The 14,936-nt window shown below is 33.8% G+C and overlaps 1 pseudogene; it reads right to left on the bottom strand.

The window, feature by feature from the left end:
• Positions 1-2,325: 2,325 nt before the first annotated feature.
• LOC125864028 (agamous-like MADS-box protein AGL62) lies at positions 2,326-2,862 on the bottom strand (annotated as a pseudogene).
• Positions 2,863-14,936: the final 12,074 nt, after the last annotated feature.

The following is a 14,936-nucleotide window of genomic DNA, read 5'->3' as shown; positions in this document are numbered from 1 at the left end:
ACTAAATAATAAATAGTTTGAATAGGCACGAGATATGTAGACTTGTTCAATCAATTCACAATGACCCAAATAACATAAATCCTTACCCAAGGTCCGTGACAACCCTACGACAAAGTCCGTAGAAATATTTTACCACTTCCACTCTAGTAAGGGCGTCCTTTAAGTAACACCTCAATGTTTTTGGTGTTCATACATCACTTTCTAATAAATGATACATCTTAATAGACCTCGGATGAATTGTATACCTTAAACAATGGGCATCCTCCATGATCATTCTAATCAGCTCACCTACCAACATAAATATGATCTTTTATCTCCAAAACTCCCTAACCATAAAGAATTTCCTCATTGGCTTCTCGAATATTACACAAATCTCTATCATCAATTTTTTAAGACCGAATCTAATCCAATAAAGACGATTCCACCTCCATGTAAAGCAAAACTCTATCAAATTTGAAATATCAAGTCTCACAAAGCTATTGGCTAAGGCTGGATATACATAGCCAAATGAAGCTCACCCACCTGTAACAAAGCTAAATTACCTACACTCGCAGTTTTTCTACTTTATAAATCTACTACCACATTTGCCTTATTCAGATGTTAACAAACTATTGATGTCATAGTCCTTGAGCAACTCAAAATCATCTTTGCTGCCCTAAATTGATATTTCTCTGATAGAATATATATTAGAGACTATGATGATCCTTGAACACCTCACAATACACACCATAAAAGTAATACCCTTAAATTCTCAATTCAAATACTACAAGTGTCAATTCCAAATCATGGATATGATAGTTCTTATCGTGAACTAGCTTCAGTTGCCTCGAAGCATAAGATATTACCTTCCCCTTCTACACCAAAACACAATCAAAATCAATCCAAGAAACATCACATTATATGATAAAATCCACTCCCTCCATGAATAGAGGAAAAATTAGAGCAGTAACCAATAAAGTCTTGAGCTTTTGAAAACTCACCTCTCACAAACCACTAGAAATCCACTTCCTTCTGAGTCAATCTAGTTAATGGGTATGCAATTGATGAGAACCCCTCCACAAATCACCTATAATTACTTGTAAGGCCTAAGAAACTCTGAATCTCAATAACTAAAGAAGGTCTGACCCAAATCTCAAACTGTCTCAGTCATCTTAGAATCCACCATAGAACTCTATTTAGACACTATATGTCTCAAGAATGCTACCGAAATAAGTCAAAACTCACACTTTGAAATTTCGCATAGAGCTCGTCCTCTTTCATAGTTCCAAACACAATCTTCTCAAATGATTCTCATGCTTCTCCTTATACTTGGAGTGTTTGCTCTCACAAGAAGAAGATAATTGTATCACTATCAACAACATATTGCAACCTAATCGGCATGTACACTTTGGAATTCAAGGACATTTTGATGAAAAATCAGATCGATACTACACACAAGCTTTGCCCCTGTATGTCAATCTTCAGCTTCTTAAAGTAGTTTCTTAGGAATAGTGAAAAGAAGGTCGACACAGTTGTGCCAACGCCTTGAGCTCCATCTGATGCAACACTTCGAACGTCCTAATAGTCATACCAACTACATTGGAAGAAAATTAATTTTTCGTATTGATATCATGAAAAATGAGAGGTTTAAACATGAATGTTGACAGTGAAAACACATGTTGGGAATGCAAGATGAAGTTTTCCAAATTTGCGATGAAGTTTAATTAGTGGCACATCCAACTTTTAATACCAAGTCATTGGCCTGTGCAGAGCATGAACAACTTCCCACTAGTATTTTATATATATAAGAGCATGATGTAACAAATCAATTGAGAAATTATTTTTAAAAAAAGTTATAATCCTAAATCAAATAGCAAAAGAAGTTTGGTTCAATTAAATTTTTTGATCTAGTTATAATAATGCATATGATAAGGTTTGACAACATTTGAGTTGAATTTGAAAAAATAATATTTAAAAGCTAAAATCGAAAAGAGATCTGAATATTTGTTTAATTAAATGAGAAAATAATATTAATAACTAGATAAAATATTATTAATGAAAATCATATCAACATACATGATTGTAGCATTATTAAAATAAAATAAAAGGCAAAACAAGAACTCAACATCTCAATAATATAAATTTGAACTTTCTAGGACCCTAAACCCTAAACTTTGAAACCTAACCCAGAGAACATAAACCCTGAATCTTGAACCCTGACCCTGAATACTGACCTCAACCCTGACTTGACCCTGAACTCTAAGCCCTAAATTCTAAAGCCTAAACCTGAACCCTGAACTTGGATTTGATAACCTAAGATGACTTATCTATGATTTTATTCAAACTTCACACTCCACAAGATCCACATCCCAATGAGGATGAAACAATTAATTGGTTTAAATGGTAGTGCATAGTAAAACTAGCAACATTTAACCATGCTTCAAACTTGAACACTTCATCTTCATTAAGTTGCTCAATTGACTCCCACCAACCTTTCTATCTAGTTTCTGTTATTTGGTCAAAATAATTTGTTCGATCAATTTCAACTTTTTCTTTGATGTCAAGTTCTTCAAGCTTTTTTTTGAGTTGATTCACCGAATTTCGAGCAAAAACCATGGCTAGGTGAGTGTCATCACTTAACTGCATACCAGGATTCTGAAAACGAGAAACGACTGCATCAACTATAGGGTGAAAAAATGAATGAGGCTTACCAGTAGGAGAAAACACTATTATTCCAATGTCAACATCAAATTCTGTAACGAGTTCACTAGCTGTTTTGAACAAACCCAAATGGCGCTTTGAAAATGAAGTTAACAGGGCCTTTTCATTTTCTATTTTTCTCATTGGTATCTTTTGACGTCCTTTAGTCTTCTTATTCTCCATGGCTAATTGATAAAAAATTATTTATGAAATGTTTTTAGTAAATGATACTTATGAGAAGACGATATCGCGGCTATTTATATATGTTAAATTTTTTTTATCAAAATAGCACATAATTATATTTCTTTTATAAATAAAAATAATATCTTCATCATAGAGAAAATTAGTAAGTGGAATCAATTTTATAATTTATCAACCTGTAGTTAGAATTTTTTTGTGTAAAAGGCAAATCAAACTTTCCATTTGCATTAACAAAAATAAACCTTAAATTTAATCATAATAAAAAAATGTTAATATAAAAGTAATCTAAACTTTAACCATAATAGTAAAATATGTTAATGTAAAACTAAAGATAACGTTTAACGGTAATAGGAAAATATGTCAATATAAAACTAAATCTGAAATTTAACCATAATAGGAAAATATGTTAAAATAGAACTAAATCTAAAGTTTAACCATAATAGAAAAATATGTTAATATAAAACTAAATCTAAAGTTTAACCATAATATGAATATATATTAATATAAAACTAAATCTAAAGTTTAACCATATATAATAGGAAAATATGTTAATATAAAAGTCAATCTACAGTCTAACCATAATAGAAAAATATGTTCATATAAAACTAAATCTAAAGTTTAACCATAATAGGAAAGTATGTCAATAAAACTAAATGTAAAGTTTAACCATAATAGGAAAATATGTTAATATAGAACTAAATCTAAAGTTTTACATAATAGGAACATATATTAATATAAAACTAAATCTAAAGTTTAACTATGATAGGAAAATATGTTAATATAAAAGTAAATCTAAAGTTTAACCATAATAGAAAAAATATGTTCATATAAAACTAAATCTAAAGTTTAACCATAATAGGGAAATATATTAATATTCTTAATGAAATCTATCAAGTCGGGTAGACAATAATGAACAAAGGATTATAATTGGAAATGATATAAATTACGGGCCTATAAACTTTGAAATATTACAGCAAAATCAAATCATTAACATGTGTTAATGTCAAATAGATTGATTTAAATAAGATTCAAAAATCTAGCTTTAATAAATAAATATATCAATGAAATACAATAATAAAAAAGAAAATTTCTATGTATTAACATTACAAATAAGAATTTTTTGGTTACAATCCAAAATTGTCATCTAAGGAGTAGCAAAATCAAACCCAACAAATATAACCCGCTCAAGTTTGTGTGGTTTATTGACCCACTAAAAAATGGGTTGATATGTAACCTGAATTGGCTTATGAGAAATGTTGTCAAAATATTTTTAATTTTTTTTTTCAATTTGATATGTTATATATAACCATAATAAAGAAAAAAAAATATTAGGTACTAAAATGGTTTAAAAGAACAAATAAAACAATAAGTTCAGTAAAGTTTGGATTGAGTTGGGTCTTGATCCGTTATATAACTCACTACTTAACCCGTTTTGACCCAAGCAAATTTGGGTTGGGTTGGGTCTGATCCTGATTGTTGACTTAACCCATTATGACTCACCCAAATTTGACTCAACGCATTCAATTGTCACTTATATCTATACTAACCTATCGATAGTCAAGTCGATCTACCCTAATTGAATATCTATCATACGCGAAAATAAAATTTTATATTCAAGCTTCCAATATTATTTAAACATAACATTAAGAAAACAATAAAAAAAAACTATCCATATTACCCCTAACTAGAGAAGCATTGACGAACAACCACTTCCCTAGCTCTTATATACTAGATAGCTAGCACGGGTCAACATTTACATATTAAAGTGGATAGTTTAAAGGTGAAAAATAGGATCTGGTTGTTATTTTTAGACTCTATTTTAGAAGATTGATAAATTATTTATTGTTTAGCCTTGACTCAAATTTCAAACAACTATATTTGTCTATGATTTTTAAGTTTTAAGTTATATTGTTCTGAATTTCAATTTTTCATGTGCAAAATTTCATAATTCTATATCCTCATGTTCATTTTTTTAGTTTAATATTTCAGATGAGTTGAATAGTTCAGTTCAAATTTCAAGAGATTGTATCCCTAAATTATGTATTTTCACTTCAAAACTTCTAATTGCAACTTATAAGTATAAAGTATTAATCAAAATTTAACACTGTCAATTTTGCTATTCTAAGCTTCGATTGTTCAGTTCAAAATTTAGAACATTATTATCCTAAATTTCAGTTTCCAATTCAAAACATCATGACATTGTCATAAATATTAGTTTTCCAATTTAAAATTAGTATATTATATCCTTATGTTTGATCTTGAAATGCTCATCATGTAGCTCAAACTTCATGATTTTACTATGAGAAAATACATAAAGTCCCCATTGAACTTAAACCTTATTTTGAAGTAGACACTTAAAGTTTGCGGAAGTCCTATTACCCTATTAAACTATTTTTGACCAGACTAAATATAGCATTTTGACCCGCTTTCGCATATGTTGTATTTTCACGTTTACGGAGCGCGTGAGTGTTTTAAAAAACAACCCCAAACCAATATAAAGCAGCCATGTGACATTGTAAATTGAATTCTTTATTTTAAAAAAAAAGACCCATCTTCCCCAAAATTAATTCAAACACCATTGGTTGAAGCTTGCTACAGTGTCATGGCGAGTAAGGACTGCAATATCTCTCTAACTTTGATTCACTTTCGCAAGATGAGTACTACATTAATTCATCAACAACCTTCGAATTTTGTGACTTTTCAATAAAACCAATTTTCAAAAAGAGAATACCACACGCAAATGCTAACTTCTCCTTAGTCCACTGATCTTCATTCAGTACTTCATATATTATTCAAAAATTGAAGAAAAACTACCCAAAAACGCAGACTAAACACACAAAAAGCAAACAAATAAATAAATAATTAACCTCAAAAATATTTATTGTTCATACTCCACTAGATTCTCTCAAATCACCCTCATTAACCGATACAAATAAATTAAAACTCATCAATATAAATTTGATGTAAGAATTGAAACAGCCCAAATAATGAAAAGTGCATCAATCTTACTTCAGATCATTCAATATCACAATTTCGGGAAGAAAAGATAATTAAAAAAAATTGATTAGGAGGAAATGTCAAAATGTGAGCGGGTCAAGGTAAAAACCCGGCCTTCATAAAAAACAGGTTGAAAAATATAAATAATTGTATTATTTTATTAAGGGTGAGAGACGCGCGTGGAGAATTGGAATAGAAATGGCTAAAAAGGGTGTATTTAGTTTGGTTGAAAATGGTTAGCGGAGTAATAGGACTCCCGCAAACTTTAAGTGTCTACTTCAAAATAAGATTTAAGTTTAATGGAGACTTTATGTATTTTCTCTTTTAATATCAATCTTCCAACTTGTATATCTATGTTCAACAATAATTATATATGTACAAAATAAGGCTACATAATAAGGCTTAAAAGGGGGAAATGATTCAGACAATAATTGGGTTCACATATAAGGTGAAATGACGGCCACAGTGGTTGAGGTGTATAGGAGGTGGGAGTGAAGTGATGATAATTGAGAAGCCAATTGACCCAACTTGTATGCTAGATCACTAGGTACCAATTCAAAACATCATGGCAAATGTCCAGACATGATTTGATTACTTATAAATTCGCAAACTTGATTGACTGAAACTGTAGGAAAACTTATTTTAGACTGCACACATTTTAGGTACATCATTACAGGGTCCTTGGGATGCAATATCAATATATAGCAGAACATGTATTGATGGAGAAAGTAGTAAAGAAAAGGAAAAGAAAATTCACCTCTAATGCCAGTTGATCAAATATTTCTTCAATAATTGCTCCGTACTACTCTGTCTGAACTATATCGCATCACAAGTTATTTGCTTTTGCAAATTGCTGACAACAGAAATATGCCTTACATGGGACCAATCTGTAAAACTCAACAAATTAGAAACCACAATTAAAAGGGCAAATACATCAATAAAACAACAATAACATACCTACAAAGTGGGGACTGAGAATGATAGCATGTATATAAACCTTACCCGGCCACTATCTTACAAGCGGCAAAGTTGTTTCCAATTGACCCTCGACTAAAGGAAAAACAAGCTCGAAAAAGAAATAACAGAAGTACAAGAAACATAAGATAATAACAAAAAACAATAGTTAGTAATAGAACAGAAATTACAATACAATAATCGAGGTACATGAAACAATAGAGAGTAATAGAAATCGAAGGACAAGAAACTACCAAAGCAATACTATAACTACTAAGATAATATTATGCAGTATAAGACATCAATATAAAAGGTAATGATTCTTTAACATAAACAATATTTGGGCTGTAATTCTTCTATTGGAACTAATCAAATAATTTATCACGGTTTTCGCAGATGAGTGTTTTACATATCGAACAGACAAATTGTTTAAGAAGTATGATCAAAGTCACTAAAACACTTCGTTTAACATACAAAATGGATGTTTAAGTTTTTCAGGACATCTAGGACAAACTATTATGTAGATTAATAAAATTTGATCTAAGGAGTCAAAACAAACTTTAAAATGACCCGATGCACACTTAATTATTTCAGATTATTCGAAGTAAAATACATAACTATTGTCCATCCACATTAAGAGCACAATTTGGATTCTGAAATTGTTGCCAAGCACCTTTATTTGATATTAGACCATTGATACAGGTAAAATGAATTTAAACTTTAGGCCCAGGGAAAGCTATATTGCTCAAGCTCTTCAAAAATGTCACCAGTTGCGTGTCCAGCACAGGTGAAACAACAACAATTTTGAAAAGTCAAGTAACATAGAAAAGGGCTATCAAACCCTCTACAACAATGACTATGCCTCCACCCGAGCAAGTTGGGAGGTCGGATATAAGAGTTTTGAATGATCATGCCGTTTCATATAAGCATATTTCATTCCAAAATGACTACTAATCCTTTACACGGGAAAAAAACTATACTTAGCTTCAAGAATACTCTGAGGCAGAGGCAGAGCTACTGGCTTGTCCACAGATAGAACAAAATGAAGTAGCTTTGGCCCAAGTAGGTTGTCTTTTCTAGAATCCAGAACTCATAACCTCAAAATCCTAGCTTCACCTATACTCAACATGATCATTTTAAAGTGCAGAATACTATATGAAGATTACTATATCTGTAAGTGGATGATATTGAAGAGTCAAATTCTTTACAACTTCATTCTTGCTAAAAGAACTTGATTCATGTTTTCACCAATTAAGAAAGGAATTATTCTGTAGAAGAGGAAAAAAGCAAGGCAAAACAGAATTCTATCAATTTATCAAACATGGTCCACTGTCAATGAAGTCTATGACAAACTACACTTCGACATGTAATTAGGACTTATCTTTGAAAAATGGAAGTAAAGAACAACCTGGTGAAGAATAGTTGTCTCTTGATGTTTAGCCAGTGAGCATACAACGTCTAGGCCTCTAGTGGTATGTACTCTGGTCTCTAGATATGCCAGCTTGATGAAGATTCAGGAAATATCAATGAAGCTGAAATTGCAGCATTAACAAGCTCCACTAATTTAGTAAGAAATTGATGGTGATGACATTGAAAAGATTATCTTTTTCGAGTCTCAGAAAATAGGTAATCCGAAGGGAAAGAGGAGCGGTAAAAAAAATCAAGCCAAAGCTTGATCAACACTTTCAAGCTAGATACATATTTATTTCTATTTTCAAACATGCATGAGGAAATTACCCTTATAGTTAATGATATGCAGACCTAAAAATTCAAAGAAGAATGAAAATAGCTGCCATTATAGATCCTTTTTCAAGAGTTCAATACATTAGGAGGAAAGTTGTGGAGAAGGGGAAGAAAAAACTTACTGTATCCAATGAATACATCAACATGAAAGAGAAATTTGAGGCGAAACAGAGATTCCAAACGAATATGGAGTGAAGAGTCTCAGAGCAGGAGACTTGTCGATGTAAACGATGAAGAAAGAAAAAGTGGATACATAGCACACATGTTAATGATACAGAATATTCACAAGATCAAAACAAATCAAGTAGCAAATCTTGCTCAATCAAAATCCCATGAAAGCATCAGTCAAATCAGATTAGTGATAGTAATTGATTCTAATATATCAGATCACTTAATTTTAGGGATTATATGAAATTGTAGTTGTGTATATATATATACGTGTACTCTACAGTAAATAAATGGAGTTCTTATTCTCACATATCAAGTCTTTTACATGGTATCACATATAGCCTTTGCTTAATCGCAATCTCAATCCAACTTCTCTTTTCTTCCTTCCTCCAAGGATACTGATCCAAAGTCACCAGACAGCTCATCTCGTGCTACAGTCACCAACACTCCCAACATAACATCACACTTGGGTGAGGTGCTTGTATGCATCAATGCTGCTGCACAATTACCATTGAAACTGACTTCCACCAACTTTGTTTCATGGAAAGCCCAGTTACACTCTCTTCTCATCGGATACAATCTCATGGNATATATATATACGTGTACTCTACAGTAAATAAATGGAGTTCTTATTCTCACATATCAAGTCTTTTACATGGTATCACATATAGCCTTTGGTTAACCGCAATCTCGATCCAACCTCTCTTTTCTTCCTTCCTCCATGGATACTGATCCAAAGTCACCAGACAGCTCATCTCGTGCTACAGTCACCAACACTCCTAACATAACATCACACTTGGGTGAGGTGCTTGTATGCATCAATGTTGCTGCACAATTACCATTGAAACTGACTTCCACACACTTTGTTTCGTGGAAAGCTCAGTTACACTCTCTTCTCATCGGATACAATCTCATGGGGTATATCAATGGCTCTGTGCAAGTTCCTGATGATGAAACTAATTTTCAGACAAGACAAGAAATATTAATCCTTCATGCCATCTTTGCCTCGGTTTCAGAGGCTATTGTACCATTCATAGCCTCTTCCAAGACTTCTCAGCATATCTTAAACTCAAAGAGCTTTTTGCCACTCATGGAATAAGTAATTTAACCGAGGCTATTGTACCATTCATAGCCTTTGACGCCTCTCTGTGATTCAATGAGGTGAACAAACTATATCTGAATATCTTCAGCAGATCCGTACTATGGCAGACAGCCTTGCTCTTGTTGGCTCGCCTATTTTACAAGATGATCTCATTCTCTACACCTTTAATGGAGTTGGCCCTGATTACAAGGAAATAACTGCTGCTATTAAGGCCCGTGATACCTGCATCTCATTTGAAGATCTTCATGACAAACTCACAGACTTTGAATCCTATTTGGCCAAGTCCAAATCTATGGGTTCTGATGTCTCCCTTGCCACAGTGAATGCAACAACCAAGTCATATCAACCACAACACCGCAACAGAGGTTCCTACTCTAATCACAATCAGCCGGCCATGTCTCACACAAATTTGGGACAGCATGGGGGAAATCAGAGGTCTCACAATCCTCGTGTCATCTGTCAATTGTGTGAAAAGCCTGGGCATGTTGCAAACAAATGTTACAGAGGAAATCATACTTGGAACTCCGACAGCAAACAGTACAACTGTCTCTACTCCAACAACTCAAGGATGGTTAATGGATTCAGGTGTTTCACACCATGTCACCAATGACATTCAAAACTTATCCCTGTCTTCGGATTATGATGGCCTTGATGAAGTGCAAATAGGTGATGGCTCAGGTTTGCTTATTACACGTGTTGGTACATCCAAAATAAATTCCTCCTCAAACACATTATACCTTCGCAATGTTGATTGGCATCGTCGTCTTGGACATCCTTCGGATAGGATTCTTCATCACATCATCCACACCGACTCTCTACCACTGTCATCATCATCTCTTAAGTCAAAGTCATGTGTCTCATGTTCTTGTAATAAAAACCATCGGCTTCCATTTGGTCAGTCTACTCTTCGGAGTTCATCTCCCTTAGAATTGCTTTTCAGTGATGTATGGGGTCTTGCCCCAGTTGAATCTATTGACGGTTTCAAATATTATCTCATTTTTGTTGATCACTACTCTAAGTATCTATGGCTTTACCTGTTGAAGAGAAAATCAGATGTCACCAACTTGTTTCCCAAATTCAAATCGTTGGTTGAAAAACACTTCAAAAAACCAATAAAAACTCTCTTCCCTGACGGTGGCACTGAATATCTTAAACTCAAAGAGCTTTTTGCCACCCATGGAATAAGTCATTTAACATCTCCACCATATACTCCACAACACAATGGCTATGCCGAAAGGAGACACCGTCAAATAGTTTGAAACTGGGCTCACTCTTCTTCACCAAGCTTCTGTACCTCCATCTTTCTGGTCGCATGCTTTTTAAGCTACCACTTATCTGATTAATCGTCTACCTACCCCTACACTTGACTATCAATCCCCATTTCAAAAGTTGTTTGGTACTGCTCCCAATAGAACCAAACTGTGTGTCTTTGTATGTCTTTGCTTTCCTTGGTTGCGACCTTTTGCAAATAATAAGCTTGAGCCTCACTCTAATCCGTGCATCTTTATTGGTTACTCCTCAAATCAAAGTGCCTACAAATGTTATAAACTTGTGTCGAAAAAGATCTTTTTTTCTCGGCATGTTCAATTTGTAGAGTCCACATTTCCATGTTCCTCGCAACTGTTACCATCCTCCTCTGTCCATGTTTCATGGAATGCTGCATCAAATTTTGCCACTCATTTCACACTACCAGTTCCCTCATCTATAAAAAGGCCTTCACCTTTTCCCGTGCCTTCACCGTCTCCAAATGTGGACACTATCATTTCTTCTCATCTGTGTTGAGAATCTCCCCAAGGAACTTCAGATCCTTCACTGTCTTCTCCACCCTGTCAAACAAACACTCATATACAACAAGGTCCCACGCGTAACCATCCCATGACCACACGGTCTCAAAACAACATTTATAAACCTAAACAAGCCTTCACCGCAACAAAACATCCCATTAGTTCCTCCATTGAGCCATCATGTGTTACACAAGCCATTAAAGATCCTGAATGGAGAGCAGCAATGTCAGAAGAATTTAATGCTCTTGTTAAAAATGGTACATGGGAACTTGTCCCTTTTCAACCTCACTTTAACGTCATTGGTTGCAAGTGGATTTTCAGGATAAAGCGAAATGCTGATGAACTATTAGCCACTATAAAGCAAGTCTAGTAGCTAAAGGCTTTCATCAAAGACCCGGGCTTGACTACCATAACACATTCAGTCCTGTTATTAAAACAACTACTATTAGGTAGTCCTATGCATTGCCTTGCAACTTGGGTGGAAGATTAGGCAACTTGATGTCAACAACGTTTTCCTTCAAGGATCATTGCAGGAAGAAGTCTATATGAGTCAACCACCTAGGTTTGTTGACTCTACTAGACTATTTCACATTTGCAAGCTAAAGCAAGCAATTTATGGTTTAAAACAGGTACCTAGAGCTTGGTATCATGAACTGAGCAAATTTATTCTCTCTCTTGGCTTTGTTCAGTTTCAAAGTGATGCATCTTTGTTCATCTATACACATGGTTCTGTCCTTTGCTATTTCCTGGTGTATGTTGATGACTTACTGATTGCAGGAAATTCCAATCAGTTTCTGGAACAACTTGTTTCCACTATCTCTACACCTACATGGTTCTCCTTAAATGATCTGGGCAGCTTACATTATTTTTTAGGGGTTGAACTCATCCCAACAAGCAGGGGCCTCTTTTTGTCACAACACAAGTATATCAATGACATTCTTGATAGATTCGATTTGAGTGGTGCTAAACCTGTTGCATCCCCTATGTCCACTTCAGTTAAAATTTAAAGATGGAGCTACTTTGATCGATGCCAAATCTTATCGGAAGTTAGTTGGCTCCTTACAATACTCAATCTCACCCGCCCTGATATTCCTTATAGTGTTGGGTTTTAAAAGGTGTGAATGGAAAATGAAGAGTTGCGACTTTTATGAAGAGTTGTGACTTTGATGAAAAGTTGCGATTTCTATGAAGAGTTGTTACTTTTATGAAAAGTTACGACTTCTATGAAAAGTTGCGACTTTTATGAAAAGTTGTGACTTTTATGAAAGGTGGTGACCTTTCCGAAAGATTGTGACTTTTCCAAAGGTTTGTGACCTTTCTGGTAAGGCACAATAAGAACCTTTTCACACTACCCTTTGTTTTCTATAAATTGTGGAATTTTCTCTCATTTTAAATATAGAATTTTTCTGGACTNTACTGCTTTTGAACTTGCTTGGGTTCAAGCCTTACTTCATGAACTACATCAGTGTCCATCCTCAACTCCCACCATCCTATGTGATAATATTGGCACAACTTATGCTTGTGCCAATCTCGTCTTTCACAGTCGAATGAAGCATGTTTCTATTGATTTCCATTTTGTCCGTGATAGGATTGGCAAGGGGTAGCTACGCGTTGTCCATGTATCCACGAAAGATCAATTGGCAGATGCACTGACAAAACCATTGTCCAGACAAAAGCTTGAGTTTCTTCGATCCAAGATCGGCGTATATGATGGATCCTCCGTCTTGCGGGGGCGTGTTAATGATACAGGATATTCACAAGATCAAAACAAATCAAGTAGCAAATCTTGCTCAATCAAAATCCCATGAAAGCAGCAGTCAAATCAGATTAGTGATAGTAATTGATTCTGATATATCAGATCACTTAATTTTAGGGATTATATGAAATTGTAGTTGTGTCTATATATACTTGTACGCGACAGTAAATAAATGGAGTTCTTATTCTCACATATCAAGTCTTTTACAACATGAAAGTCAATTTACAGATTTACCCTAAAGTTAATATTAAAATTCCATATTTGCCCTTGTTCGTCCTTTAGAACTCACTTTTAAATAAGGGTAATAGTTAGCTAAATAATAATAGAAATATTTTTAGAGGCTTGGGGTATTGGGTGGGTAAGAAGGAGAATGAACTTGAAATGTTACTGTGAAACTTGTTATTCTCACTTTCATTAATCAGGAAAGATATTTTTCTTAACTACGGCAAGCAGCTCTTCGTCAACATGGTTGCTTGTCGTTCCAGCTAGGGACATTTATAGTATTTTCTACTTTTTAAGCTCGAATTTTTTTTGTACTGGACTGATTTAAGTGTACGTTCTTTTTGTTGGACATGAAAATCATTTGCTTTTTCTCTTTTTTTTTTTTTTGCTGACATTGAACTTTTGTATACATGTGAGCCATGTATTTGTTCTTGGCTTTAAATCGGGATGGCAATAAGGCGGTGTGGGGCGGGTTGAGCTTAACCCGCAAAAATTTTAACCTGCTATGCTTCGCATTACAATTTTTTTTTCATTTCAACCCTTCCCATACCACCCTACATAGACCCGCCCCACATAATTTTTTTAATATTTTATTTTTTATTTAAGTTTGATACTAAAAATAAAATTCATTTTTTCATTAAGTTATATTAATTTAATAGATAATGACTAACGAATTTATTTTTTAGAGGTCAATTGGGGAAAATGTAAGAAATTATATTATTTTTTATTGAACCATTTTCATTTACTATCTTGAATATTTTAGTAGCTTTAAAGAAATTATCTTATTAAATAATGCTCTATCACTCTTGTAACGTGTAAAAAGTTAAAATTAAGTTTGAACCCGCATAAAATCACATATACGCGAGACCCGCTCCGCCCGGCATTAGTTTTAAAAGAAAACTCACTTCAACACGCCCCGCATCCCTCCCCTCGCACAACCTTAAACCTGCCCCGCTCTGCATAGCCTTAAATTCTTCCCGCCTCACATCTGTTCCGTCTCATTATCTGTTCCGTCTCATTGTCATCCCTAGCTTTAATGCGTGTGGGCTCTATCATTGCTTTCATATACCATTTCAATTTTTCTTGTATATCTTCTTGCATTTTATCTCCAATTTCTATCCGGAGATCCTTCAAATATTATTTATAATAAATTATTAATATGATTTCTTTGGTTTTAATTGGTTGGTCTATTTTCTCCTGGCATGAAGTGTTAAATAGTAAGTAACACTTTTAAATTTTGTGTTCTTAAATTTAAAATAAATCAAATATATTAAAATATTTTTTAATTTTGTGATATTGAATATACTATGTAAAAAGAAATTACAATTAA

This window comes from Solanum stenotomum, chromosome 5 (genome assembly GCF_019186545.1).
Source record: "Solanum stenotomum isolate F172 chromosome 5, ASM1918654v1, whole genome shotgun sequence".
Classification (NCBI taxonomy): domain Eukaryota; kingdom Viridiplantae; phylum Streptophyta; class Magnoliopsida; order Solanales; family Solanaceae; genus Solanum; species Solanum stenotomum.
This window is presented reverse-complemented; position numbering and strand designations above follow the sequence as displayed.